The sequence below is a fragment of the Chlorocebus sabaeus genome, chromosome X, assembly GCF_047675955.1.
Source record: "Chlorocebus sabaeus isolate Y175 chromosome X, mChlSab1.0.hap1, whole genome shotgun sequence".
NCBI lineage: Eukaryota > Metazoa > Chordata > Mammalia > Primates > Cercopithecidae > Chlorocebus > Chlorocebus sabaeus.
Window position 1 is genome coordinate 106,163,985 of NC_132933.1, and position 14,445 is coordinate 106,178,429.

At 43.6% G+C, this 14,445-nt stretch overlaps 1 pseudogene; it reads left to right on the forward strand.

Moving 5' to 3' along the window:
• Window positions 1-286: 286 nt before the first annotated feature.
• LOC103231869 (proliferation marker protein Ki-67 pseudogene) lies at window positions 287-1,879 on the forward strand (annotated as a pseudogene).
• Window positions 1,880-14,445: the final 12,566 nt, after the last annotated feature.

Consider the following 14,445-nt stretch of genomic DNA (forward strand, 5'->3'; position numbering starts at 1 on the left):
AAATTTGAGACTTACTATAAAGCCACAGTAATCAAGACAGTGTGGTATTGGTGCAAGGATGGATACATAGGTCAATGTAATAGAATAGAGAGTGCAGAAATTTGCCCATAGTTTTTACAAAAATTCACTTAAAATCAATCATAGACCTGGCTGGGCCTGGTGGCTCATACCTGTAATCCCAGCACTTTGGGAGGCCAAGGCAGGTGGATTGCTTGAATCCAGGAGTTTGAGACCAGTCTGGGCAACATGGTGAAACTCTATCTCTACAAAAAATAAAATTAAAAAAAAAATTAGCTGGGCATGGTGGCACATGCCTGGGAGCTACTTGGGAGGTTGAGGTGGGAGGATGGCTTGAGCCCGGGAGGGGGAGGTTGCAGTCAGCAGTGATCACACCACTGCACTCCAGCCTGGGTGACAGAGCGACACTCTGTCTAAAAAAAAAAAAAAAAAAAAAAAAAAAAATCAATCATAGACCTAAATGTAAGATGTATAACTTTTAGAAGAAAACACAGAAGAAAGTCTTTGTTTTCTGGAGTTAGGCCAATAATTCTTAGATATGACACCAAAAGCACTATCCGTAACAGAAAAATTTGATAAGTTGGACTTCATGAAAATTATGAGCCGTTGCTCAACAAAAGATGTTAAGAGGATGAAAATACAATATACTGGGAGAAAATATTTATAAATAACATATCTAACAAAGGACTTGTATCCAGAATATACAACGAGCTCTTGAAACAATGAGGAAACAAACAATCCAATATAAAAATGGGCAAGAAACCGTGGAAGTAAAGAACCAGTAGGTGAAGATAAAGGCATCAAAGCATATAAGGAATCTGCAAAGCAGACACTGGCCCCGGCAGCAAGTGTAACTGGCAGCAGGAGATGGCCAAGAGCACCCAGGGAAAAGGCCCAAGCCCTAGAAGACCTGGCCGGCTTCAAAGACCCAGCATCAGGTTATACTGAAGAATCAATGACTCATGACAAAACCACCAAAATACCCTACAAATCACCACCAGAACTAGTAGACACTGCAACAAGCTCAAAGAGATGGCCCAGGGCTTGTGGCGAGAAAGTAGAAGTGAAAGAAGAGCTGTTAGCAGTTGGCACGCTCACACAAACATCAGGGGAGACCACGCACACCAACAAAGAACCAGCAGGTGAGGGCAAAGGCCTGAAAGCATTTAAGCAACCCGCAAAGCAGAAGCTGAACCCAGAAAATGTAACTGGCAGCAGGAGATGGCCAAGAGTGCCTAAGGAAAAGGCCCAACCCCTGGAAGATCTGGCCAGCTTCCAAGAGCTCTGGCAAACACCAGGCCACACTGAGGAACTGGCAAATGGTGCTGATAGCTTTACAAGCACTCCAAAGCCAGCACCTGACAGTGGAAAACCTCTAAAAATATCCAGAAGAGTTCTTCAGGCCCCTAAAGTAGAATCCGTGGGAGACCTGGTAGGCACCAGAGACCCTGTAAAATCACAAAGCAAAAGCAACACCTCCCTGTCCCCACTGCCCTTCAAGAGGGGGTATGGAAAAGATGGAAGTGTCATAGGAACCAAGAGGCCGCACTGCATGCCTGCACCAGAGGAAATCATAGAGGAGCTGCCAGCCAGCAAGAAGCAGAGGGTTGCTCCCAGGGTGAGAGGCAAATCACCCTTGCTCATCATGAAGAGAAGTCTGAGGACTTCTGCAAAAAGAATTGAACCTGCAGAAGATCTGAACAGCAATAACATGAAAACCAACAAAGAGTAATACGAACTACAAAACTCAGTCCCTGAAAATAAGGGAATGTCCCTGCGCTCCAGACACCAAAATAAGACTGATGTAGAACAGAAAATAACTGAGGTAATTGTATTAGCAGAAAGAATTCCAATAAACTGAAATGAAAAGAAGCCCATGAAGACCTCTCAAGACATGGACATTCAAAATCCAGATGATGGAGCCCAGAAACCTATACCTACGGGCAACGTCAGTGAAAACAAAAGGTGCTTGAGGTCTGTTAGAAAGAATAAGAGCTCCCAGCCTAAAGTGGCAGAGGAGAGCAGAGGGCAGAAGAGTAGCGGGGGGTTCTCATGTAGAATCAGGAAGGGAAAAGAGAAGCAGGACATTCAGACTCCATGTGTTTGAGATCAAGAAAGATGAAAAGCCAGTCTGCAGCGAGCACTTTGGAGAGCGAATCTGCACAGAGTAACGTGGAATGTCAAGAGGCGTGCAGAAAATCCAAAGAAGACTGAGGGCTGGGCGCAGTGGCTCAAGCCTGTAATCCCAGCACTCTGGGAGGCTGAGGCGGGTGGATCACGAGGTCAGGAGATCGAGACCATCCTGGCTAACATGGTGAAACCGCGTCTCTACTAAAAATACAAAAAATTAGCTGGGCATGGTGGCGGGCGCCTGTAGTCCCAGTTACTTGGGAGGCTGAGGCAGGAGAATGGTGTGAACCCGGGAGGCAGAGCTTGCAGTGAGCTGAGATCACGCCACTACACTCCAACCTGGGCAACAGAGCAAGACTCCGTCTCAAAAAAAAAAAAAAGGCTGAGGACATTGTATGTGTCAAGAAAATAAGAACCAGAAGTCACTGCGGCAGTGAAGACATTTAGCAAATAAATCTAACTGGGAAAAATATAATAAAGTTAGTTTTGTGATAAACACACACAAAAAATGGGCAAAATATTTGAACAGCCTTTTCACCAAAGAAGATATGCAGATGTCTATAAGGAAATGAACAAGCTGCTCAACATCAACAGTAAAATGCAAATTAAAGCCACAATGAAATACTTACTGATGCACCTATTGCAATGGCTTAAAAAAACTGATAATACCAATGCTGGCCAGGCTGTAGAACAACTGGAACATTCATACATTGCTAGTGGGAATGCAAAAATGGTTCAGCCACTTTGGAAAAACAGTTTGGCAGATTTTTAAAATAAAGTTAAAAATATACTTACCACATGTTCCACGAATTCCATGCCTACATATTTCCTTAAAAGAAATGAAAACTTATGTTCACACAAAATCCTATATGCAAATGTTGATAGCAGCTTTAGTCATAATTGCTAAAAATTGGAAGCAACTGGTGAATGGAGAAACAAATTGTGATCAACCATACAATGGAATGCTACTCAGCAATAAAAAGGAACAGACTATTGATACAGGCAATGACGTGGCTGAATCTCAAAGGCTTTATTCTCTGAGAAAGAAGCTGGCTCAAAAGTCTACATTCTGTATTATCCCATTTATACGACATTCTGGAATATGCATAAGTATATTGACAGAGAACAGATTAGTTCTTTCCAGGGATTAAGCACAGAGTAGAGGAATCAACCATAATGGGACAGCATTAGGTAGCTCTTTGGGGCGAATTAGAATTCTTCTGCATCTTGACTGTGGTAGTAGTTACATGGCTTGGTGAGTTTGTCAAAATTCATAAAACTATACACCAAAAAGAATGAAATTTACTGAAGATAAATTTTAAAATAAAATAAAATAAACCCCAGGTAATCATGGCTCTACTTCCAATGCCCAAGCTGCCTTGAGCTTCTGAGCTGTAATGGATGAAAAGGTGGATATAGGGTTTGCCTGCAAGCCTTGTCCAAGCTCTGTGATTTCACCCACATTATAGGTTGAGTTCTCTGGGAGGCAGACTCTGAGATGAAGATTAGCACCCAGGAGATTTTTTTGTTTTGTTTTTTTTGAAACGGAGTCTCGCTCTGTCACCCAGGCTGGAGTGGAATGGCACGATCTCTACTCACTGCAAACTCTGCCTCCCAGGCTCAAGCGATTCTCCTGCCTCAGCCTCCCAAGTAGCTGGGATTACAGGTACCCACCACCACACCCGGCTAATTTTTTTATTTTCAGTAGAGATGGGGTTTCACCATATTGGCCAGGCTGCTTTCAAACTCTGTACCCAGGAGATTTATTAGAGAGGGCCCTTGGGATCAACATCTATTGAAGGGAAGGGAAGGATATAGGATTGGGCAGAGGGGGAAGTCAGGGGGCAGCACAAGCCCAACATTGTCTCTCTTGGTCTACCACATGGTGATCTTTGAAGTTGAGGTGGTTATTCGGAGTTGTCTCTTGTTGAGGGGAGAGGGTTGGGCCCCCTGTTTTTCAGCTATTAGATGCAGGCTGACCCCTAGAAGGATGCAACTTTGGGTGAGGCCGCTCTTTTTAGCCAAGGCAATCACTGAAGTTGCTGACAGCTGAGGGTTTTCTGTGGGCACCGCTCCCAGCAGCTGGAGAATACTTCCTTCATTCCAGAAGGGACTCTGGACAGCATCTACCACACTTCCTGACCTCTTCAAAGGAGGAGGTATTCCCATCTTTTTTACTATCTCCCAGAGGGCAGAAATGGTGATTTCCTGTTGAAATCCAGTGGCAGGACACTTACCAGGTCCTTTTGAGTTTTCTAATAAAAACACAAATCAATAAATAAACATATTTTCTGGGCAAAGAGTGGCTTCTCATGGGAATTTTTTCTAATTTTACACATTTTTCTTCCTTGTGATAATATGTATAATTTATTTTATGAGAAGGAAAACACAAATTGTAACAGAACTTAGTTTTAGGGTGTGTGTATATATATATATATATATATATATATTTATTTATTAGAGATGGGTACTCATTCTGACTGCAAGACTGGAGTGCAGTGGCGGCAATCATAGCTCACTGCAGCCCCAATCTCTGGGGCTCAAGCAATCCTCCCACCTCAGCCTCCCAAGTAGCTGGGACCACAGGCATGTGCCACCACACCCGGCTAATTTTGTTTATTTTTGTAGAGATGGGGGTCTCACTATGTTGCCCAGGCTGGTCTTGAACTCCTGGGCTCAAGCGATCCTCCTGCCTTAGCTTCCCAAAGTGCTGGGATTACAGGCGTGCGCCACTGCCCCCAGCCACTTTTGTTAATTTCAACATTTTCTTAACAAAAAGGAAAATTAATTACATAGTGTAGGTCAGGCATCTTTTATAACACTCTTACTTCTTCATATTCTTAAAATGTTGACTTTCTAATGTGAAGACTGGACAAGCTTCCAAGCTCTGGTCAAAGTGGGGCAAGGATTACTCTAGAGAGATTGTTAGGATATCACTGTATACCACTCCTTCTCCCGTGAGTATACAAGTTGTGCTGTGAGAGGAGTTTCTCACCATCTTCCGTACTTAAACATGGCTTCATTTCTTTCTCCTTAATCCTCTTCATAGCCTCCACCTAACCTAAAATATTGGGAATCCAAGGTTCCATGCTGGGCGCCCTCTTCTTGTACTCAACCACCTGAGATTTTCAATTCCCATGGCTTCTCCCAACAAGTTTACATTATTCACTCTTAAATATCATCTCCAGGCTGGGCATGGTGGCTTATGCCTGTAATCTCAGCATTTTGGGAGGCTGAGGCAGATGGATCACCTGAGGTCACGAGTTCGAGACCAGCCTGGCCAACATGGTGAAACCCCGTTTCTACTAAAAATACAAAAATTAGCCAGGTGCGGTGGTGCCGCCTGTAATCCCAGCTACTTGGGAGGCTGAGGCAGGAGAATCGCTTGAACCCGGGAGGCGGAGGTTGCAGTGAGCCAAGATCACGCCATTGTACTCTAGCCTGGGTGATAAGAGCAAAACTCCGTCCCTCCCCCACCCAAACAAAAATCATCTCCTGAATTTATCTCCTGAACTCCAGTTAGTCTCATGTTTCCAATTCTGTCTCAGCACCTCTACCTGATGTCCCCCCAACCCAGGTACCTCACATTCATCTTGTCCCCAAGCAAATCCTCTACAACCCTCTACAAATCTGCTATTCCTCATGAATTTCTGTTTTGAATGTTATTATTACACAGTAAGATGCCAGAATTAGAAACCCCGCAGTCATCTTTGTGCATGCCTCTCCCTTTCTCAGGCACCACATCCAATCAGTCATCCTAGCCCCATAAGTCTACCATGCAAATATCTCTTAAATATGCCTCCATCATTAACTCTCCCCCAAACAAGATGCCACCATTCATCAATCCACATTGTGCTTTTCCTCTCTAGCTTTGTGTGATCCATCATCTCTTAATTAGTCTTTCTGCTTCCATCCTCTACTATCCACACCTTCTTAAGAAGGCTATCTGGGGCCTGCAGAATCAAGTCCACACTCCTTAGGACACCTCATAAGGGTTTTTACGTGCTGTTCTTATTCCTTGGCCTGCCTTCTAAAGATTTTCCCAGTCTGGCTCTCATCTACCTCTGCAGTCTCTTTCTACTGCTTCGTCTCTCTTCCTCCTCCATCCTGTATCCCAATTCTGTTGGCACACTGTTTAATACTGTGTGTTCTAGTCAGACTTTTCTGGGTTTCACAAAAATGCTGAACAGTTTGATGCTTCTATATCTGAGCTCAAGTTGTTCCCTCTGCCTAAAATACCTTTTGTTCACATTTCAGTCTGTCATATCTCACTTAAATTTGAAGCTCACATATAAAGTTCATTCAACAGAATTAATGATTCATTTTCTAGGTTTCCATCTTGTACATACCTGCATTAAAACATCTCTTATGGCCGGGCATGGTGGCTCATGCCTGTAATCCCAGCACTTTGGGAGGCTGAGGTGGGTGGATCACTTGAGGTAAGGAGTTCAAGACCAGCCTGGCCAACATGGTGAAACCCCATCTCTACTAGAAATACAAAAAAATTAGCCAGGCTTGGTAGTGGGTGCCTATAATCCCAGCTACTCAGGTGGCTGAGGCAGGAGAATCACTTGAACCCAGGAGGCGGAGGTTGCGGTGAGCTGAGATCACACCACTGAACTCCAGCCTGGGCGACAGAGTGAGACTCCATCTCAAAAAGAAAGAAAACCTCTTACATTAGTGTTATGAATTTGTTTTTCTTTCTGGATGGACTGTGAGCTCAGCAAGACTACCTGAAAGACGAGAGAGATCCAATTGATGTTCCGTTTGAACTAGTGAATGAAATATCCCTGGTATAATTGGCACATTAAGCTGGGAATACTAATTACATATACCTAAGAATGAATTTTAATTATATGCTGTACTCTCAGAAAGTAGGGAAGCAAACATTACTGTGTGAAGCTTAAAGGAAGGAATAAATAATACTAAAGAAGGAATTTGAGAAACAAAGAGGAGTGAAGGCCCTGCATGGAAAAAAGGAGTGAAGAGAAATCAAAGGTGGACATTTTCTTAGAGACAGGGTCTCACTATGCTGTCCAGGCTGGTCTTGAACTCCTGGGCTCAAGCTACCCTCCCACCTCAGCCTCCCATAATGCTGGAATTACAGGTGTAAGCCACCACTCCTGGCCTGAGATGGACATTAAAGACAGATTTGCCCTCTTTAGCATTTTGTCCTTACTATTTTATTTTTGTAAATAGGTAGGCTGACGTGACCTGATGAGAAAATATCTAGTATAAACACTGTGCAAACTAAGAATTGAAGACATTGAAAAATTCTACTTTTTTTTATTTTTTATTTTTTAGACATAGTCTTGCTCTGTCGCCCAGGCTGGAGTGCAGTGGTACAATCTTGGCTCACTGCAACCTCTGCCTCCCAGGGTCAAGTGATTCTCCTGCCTCAGTCTCCCAAGTAGCTGGGATTACAGGCACCTGGCACCGTGCCTGGCTAATTTTTGTATTTTTTTAAGTAGAGATAGGGTTTCACCACGTTGGCCAGGCTGGCCTCAAACTCCTGATCTCAAGTGATCTGCCCACCTCAGCCTCCAAAGTGCTGGGATTACAGGCATACAGTGCTGGGATTACATGCCCGGCCTGAAAAATTCTACTTTCTGTATTATTTTTTAAATTGTTCTTAGTCTTCTTTTCATAAATGTTACTTTTCTGAAAACATGCTCTACATGTTCAGAGAAACTTCCCTAGGAAGGAACTATACAAATGATCCCTTGCTGGGCATGGCAGCCCACGCCTGTAATCGCAGCACTTTGGGAGGCTGAGGAAGGAGGATTGCTTGAGCCCAGGAGTTTGAGACCAGCCTGGGCAAGACAGTGAGACCCTGTCTCTATAGAAAATTTTTAAAATAGCCCAGTGTGATGCTGCGTGCCTGTAGTTCCAGCTACTCAGGAGGCTGAGGTGGGAAGATTGCTTGAACCTGGGATGTCAAGGCTGCAGTGAGCCACGATGGCACTCTTGTACTCCAGCCTGGGTGACAGAGTGAGCCCCTGTCAAAAAAAAAGAAAAAGAAATGACCCCCGAAAGCATAGTCATTAAATGTTACTTCCTGATGAATGCCTTTTTGTAAATGAATTCAAGATGTAGATAAATGAGAAATGAAATAGAGATAATTATATTTCAGTTATATAGCTCACTCATCCATTTGGATAATTTTTCCATATTCTATAAAATGTCACCATCTGCTGGGGGAAGAAAAGATGTACAATTCAATTTTGTTGCATAAGTGGTATTTCAAATCAACATGATTACTTAGAACTATAGAAATTTTCCTTAGCAAGATGATTACACTAGCTCAGCTGGTGAAAAATTACCAGAACACATAGGCAAATACTATTCACCACTGTGCTTTGAGGATATTCTTTCTCCAATGGGCAATTAAGATCAATTATCCTTTAAAATGTTTTAACAGTAGCTCTTTTTTGTTGTTGTTGGTTTTTTGAGACAGAGTCTCACTCTGTCGCCCAGGCTGGAGTGCAATGGTGAGATCTTGGCTCACTGCAACCTCTGCCTCAACCTCCTGAGTAGCTGGGATTACAGGCACACACCATCATGCCCGGTTAATTTTTGTATTTTTGTAGAGACGGGGTTTCACCATGTTGGCCAGGCTGATCTTGAACTCCTGACCTCAAGTGATCCTCCTGCCTCAGCCTCCCAAAGTGCTGGGATTACAGGCGTGAGCCACCTCGCCCAGACTCCTTTTCCATTTTCTATTCATATGTTCACTTTTACATATGTACACTTTTACATATTTTACAAATAGCAGTTTGTGGGGATTTTTTTTTTTAGAGACATTGTAATCATCCAGTGGGTCCTTCTGTTAGAATAGGTAGACAAGCAGACATGAACAGGGCAGGAGAAGGCCCCCAAGTCCCCAGGCAACCATCAGGTGATGGTCAGGTGGTTGTTAAACTGTCTCGCTAAAATAATAATTGGTCGCAGCTGGCACCAGAGAAGGGCAATCTCCCAAAGGATAGAAACACCTGAAGCTGGTAACGAGCAACTTCCAAATAAGATATCAGGAGTTAGGCGAACGGGCTCAAGTATGTACACTAAGAGGCAAAATGGCGGAGTTTAACTGGTATATGACATTCCTCTAGGAATGCTTGACTGGTAAGGGAAAAATACCCCAAATGAGCATGTGCCTAACTTCAGTAAACACACTGCAAGTGCAGCCTCATCCAAGTGCTGGGAGGCCATGGCGCATGCAGACAGCCCACTCCAAGGAAAAATCGAGGAGAAATGGAAATTTCAGAACCATGCCAGCATATAAAACCCCAAGTCAAGGGCTGAACAGTACACTTGGATCTCTCAAGTTGCCCACTTGACCCTCTTCCAAGTGTACTTTACTTCCTTTAGTTCCTGCTCTAAAACTCTTTAATAAACTCTCACTCATGCTCTAAAACTTACCTTGGTCTCTCACTCTGCCTTCTGCCCCTTGGCCAAATTCTTTCCTCCGAGGGGGCAAGGATCGAGTTTGTTGTAGACCTGTTGGATTTGCTGCTGGTAACACTTCCTGCCCACTGCACAGACAAAATCAATTTACTGAGACCATGGCATTGCAATAAGGAGTTTGGCTGGGTGTGGTGGCTTATACTTGCAATCCCAACACTTTGGGAGGCTGAGACAGGTGGATCACTTGAGGCCAGGAGTTCAAGACCAGCCTGGCCAACATGGTGAAACCCAGTCTCTACCAAAAACACAAAAAATTAAGGCCGGGCATGGTGGCTCATGCCTGTAATTCCAACAATTTGGGAAGCCGAGGCAAGTGGATCACCTGAGGTCGGGAGTTCAAGACCAGCCTGGCCAATATGGTGAAATCCCGTCTCTACAAAAATATAAAAATTAGCCGGGCATGATGGCATATGCCTGTAATCCCAACTACTTGGGAGGCTGAGGCGGGAGAATCGCTTGAACCCAGGAGGCAGAGGTTGCAGTAAGCCAAGATCATGCCATTATACTCTAGCCTGGGTGACAGAGCGAGACTCAGTCTCAAAAAAAAAAAAAAAAAAAAAAAAGCCAGGCATGGTGGCACGTGCTCGTAGTCCTAGCTACTCAGGAGGCTAAGGCAGGAAAACCATTTGAACCTGGGAGGTGGAGGTTGCAGTGAGCCGAGATCATGCCACCGTGCTCCAGCCAGGGTGACAGAGTGAGACTCCATCCCAAAAAAAAAAAAAAAAGTTTAATTGACATGAGGCTGGCCACACCACGTGGGAGATGGAATTATTACTCAAATCAATCTCCCTGAAAACTCAGAAGTTAGGGTTTTTCAAGGATAGTTTGTCAGACAGGGGGCTGATTGGCTGGAAGTGCAATCATAGGGGTGTGGAAAACGGCCCTTGTGTGCCAAGTCTGCTTCTGGGTGGGGGCCACAAGACCAATTGAGTCATGAGTCCATCTTGCCAGTCCGAGTGGAGCCATTCGGTCACCATAAATGCAAAAGCCAGAAAAGACATCTCAAAAGGCCAATCTTAGGTTCTACAATAGTGATTTATTTACAGGAGTAACAGGGGAAGTTGCAAATCTTGTGGTCTCCGGAACAATGGCCATTAATCATTTAACTCCACCTACATCTTAGCAAAATTCAGGCCCCTTTTATCTTTCTTTTTTCTTTTCTTTTTTTTTTGAGATGGAGTCTTGCTCTGTTGCCCAGGCTGGAGTGCAGTGGTGCTATCTCAGCTCACTGCAAACTCTGCCTCCCTGGTTCAAGTGATTCTCCTGCCTCAGCCTCCTGAGTAGCTGGGACTACATGCGCCCATCACCACGCCTGGCTAATTTTTGTAATTTTAGTAGAGACGGGGGTTTCACCATATTGGTCAGGCTGGTCTCGAATGCCTGACTTCATGTGATCCACCCACCTCGGCCTCCCAAAGTGCTGGGATTACAGGCGTGAGCCACTGTGCCCGGCCTCATTAGTTTTACAAAGGTGCTTTAGTTTTGGGGAAGGGCTATTATAATTTAAACTGCAAACTGCATTTTCCCCAAAGTTAGCTTGGCCCATGCCCAGGGATGACCAAGGCCAGTTTAGAGTTTAAAGGCAAGATGGGGGTTGTTTAGATCAGATCTCTTTCACTGTCATAATTTTCTCACTGTTAAAATTTTTGCAAAGGCAGTTTCAATATCGCCTCTCTTCTTAAGAGTTGCAAATATTCTTCCCAGTATATAACTTGTCTTTTGATTTCCTATGGCATATGGGGACTAAACTCCGATCTTGAAATTCCTATCTAAGGGGCCTGGGGAGTCATGCCCTACAAACCACAAAAATCTAATTAGATTTTTAAAATTAAGCTGACACAATGGGGCTTACTTTCCAACCTGACTCTGGTATAGCATCACATGGTAGATAGCAGACACTGAAGGAAACCAAATTATTTTATCCCAAAATATATTTCTTTAACATATTTTAAGATGGCTGCCACAGGGCTAACACATTGAAATGGCTCTGCAAAGCTGCCTTTTGCAGTGGAAATTTGAATCGGTAGAGAATCTCCATTAATGCACCCAGGCCTTCCCTTTCTAGGCCTTTCCCAGATCTAGGAGAGATTACCTGTGAATCTGACGTCTTTAAGGTCTGAAAGAGACATTTACCACCTATTCTCTCTGAGGGCTGCTACCTACGAACCTTCATCTACATAACAAGGTCCTCAGCCTCCATAACCCCCTTATCTTAACTCAAGCATTCCTTTCTACTGACTTCATGTCTTCAGATAACAGCTTAACTCTCTCAGCCAACTGTCATCTAAAGAATACTTAAAACTGGCCGGGTGCGGTGGCTCACGCCTGTAATCCCAGCACTTTGGGAGGCCAAAGCAGGCAGATCACCTGAGGTCTGGAGTTCCAGAACAGCCTGACCAACATGAAGAATCCCCTCTACTAAAAATACAAAATTAGCTGGGCATGGTGGTGCATGCCTGTAATCCCAGCTACTCAGGAGGCTGAGGCAGGAGAATCCCTTGAACCTGGGAGGCAGAGGTTGCAGTGAGCTGAGATCACACCACTGCAATCCAGTCTGGGTGACAGAGTGACACTGTCTCCAATATATATATATTTTAAAGGAAGTCTAGGATTTATTTTATGGCTTCAGGGTTGTCCTTCTGGTTTATGCTCCACCATGATGTCATGTAATATTCATATATATGTGTGTGTGTGTGTGTGTGTGTGTGTACATATATATTTATTTATGTATTTGAGACGGAGTCTCACTCTGTCACCAGGCTGGATTGTAGTGGCATCATCTCAGCTCACTGCAACCTCCACCTCCTGGGTTCAAGCGATTCTCCTGCCTCAGCTTCCCGAGTAGCTGAGACTACAGGCACGTGCCACCACGCCCAGCTAATTTTTGTATTTTTAGTAGAGACAGGGGTTCACCATGTTGGCCAGGTTGGTCTCAATCTTGGCCTCTCAAAGTGCTGGGATTATAGGCGTGAGCCACCGCACCCAGCCCATATATTTTATATTTTATTATTTTTCATATTTAATTTTAATCCACTTGGAGTTTGTCATTATATATAATATGTAGGGGTTCAGGATTTTTTCCTTACAGATTTACATCACATCAATCCTATTAATTTTCACAAACTTAAAATACCTTTATATTTCATTTTCCATACATACATGGATATATGTTGGAACTCTGCTTTCTACTGACATTTTTGTCAACCATTATAACTTAGCATTAAGTAGGTTTATAATTTTTGTTTTGCAGCAGGGTCTCGCCCTGTTGCCCAGGCTGGAGTGTAGTGGCATGATCATGCCTCACTGCAGCCTCAACCTCTGGGGCTCAAGTGACTCTTCCACCTTAGCTTCCTAAGTAGCTGGGACTACAGGAACACACCACCATGCCCAGAATTTTTTTTTTTTTTGGTAGTGATGAGTCTTACTGTGTTGCCCAGGCTGGTCTCAAACTCCTAGGTTCAAGTCATCCTCCCACCTCAGCCTCCCAAAGTGTTGGGATTATAGGCACGAGCCACCATGCTTGGCCCCTCTCAACTTATTTTTTCATACTTCTTAAGCTAAACGTCAGACATTTAGTCTTCCATGTCTTGGGTGTAACTGGGTGGGGATGGTATTGTGGACAGTAAAGGAATTCTGCCAAAACAGTCATAGGTAAAGAAAGGCGGATTTATCAGAGAAAGTATGAAGATACATTGCAAGGGTTCAATGGGCAGTACAGCAGAGAAAAGCCTGTCTGAGAGGCAGGGGCTGGAGGTTTTAAGTTTTATAAGGTTGCGCTGGAAAGGCTATGTGCAAAACAAGGGATTTGGGAACAGGATGTGTGCCAGCAGGTTGTTTGCAATTAGCCATCTATAGAACAACTGTTCTCTCTCACCTGCGGCCCCTTCCTTCTTATTGCTTACTTATTAGGACTCCACATTCCATATATTCTGATTCTGGATTTTTTTTGTTTCAGTGATCTCTTTAATTCTGCTCTATGCCACATTATTTACTTTAGTTTATAATGCCCTCTAATATCTTGTAAGATGAGTCTTCCCATGTTACCTCTATCCACCAAATACTCTTAGTTGTTCATATATTTTTTTTCTGCCAATTAAAATGAAGTATAATTGTACTATAGGCCCCGATCCCATTTAGCATATTGGTTAAATTGCCTTAAATCTATCGATTAGGCTTAGGGACAATTTGGGTTTTACAGTATTAAGTCTTCACTAAGGAGTACAGTTTATTTTCCTTTATATAGATGATGTCCAACCTTCTTAGGGGGCTTATTTATACTTGTATTCTTGCTTTCAAAGTGCATCATTTTTCCTATTATATATTTTTTACTAGTCACCATTCACATGTACATTACAGCTAATCCAGATACTACAAAGCCCATAGTTGGTATCTAGCTAGGATACTCATGCGTAGTAGCCACAACACCATTTTCATTTCAGAAAAGAGAGTAACAATGCAAAGGTGGACTTGAGACACAGAGGGAAAAAGGAACCTGGAAGATAGTATGCTAAATGAAATAAACTACACACAGATTGACAAATACTGCATGATCTCACTTAAAGGTGAAATCTTAAAAAGTTGAACTCATAGAAACAGAGAGTACAACAGTGGTTACCAAGGACTGGGGATGCAGGAGTGGGAGGCAGGAAATGGGGAGATGTTGGTCAAAAAATAAAAACATTCTTTTTTGGGGCGGGGAGACAGTCTTGCTCTGTCGCCCAGGCTGGAGTGCAGTGGCGCGATCTCAGCTCACTGTAACCTCTGCCTCCCAGGCTCAAATGATTCTCATGCCTCTGCCTCCCAAGTAGCTGGGACTACAGGAGCGCGCCACCA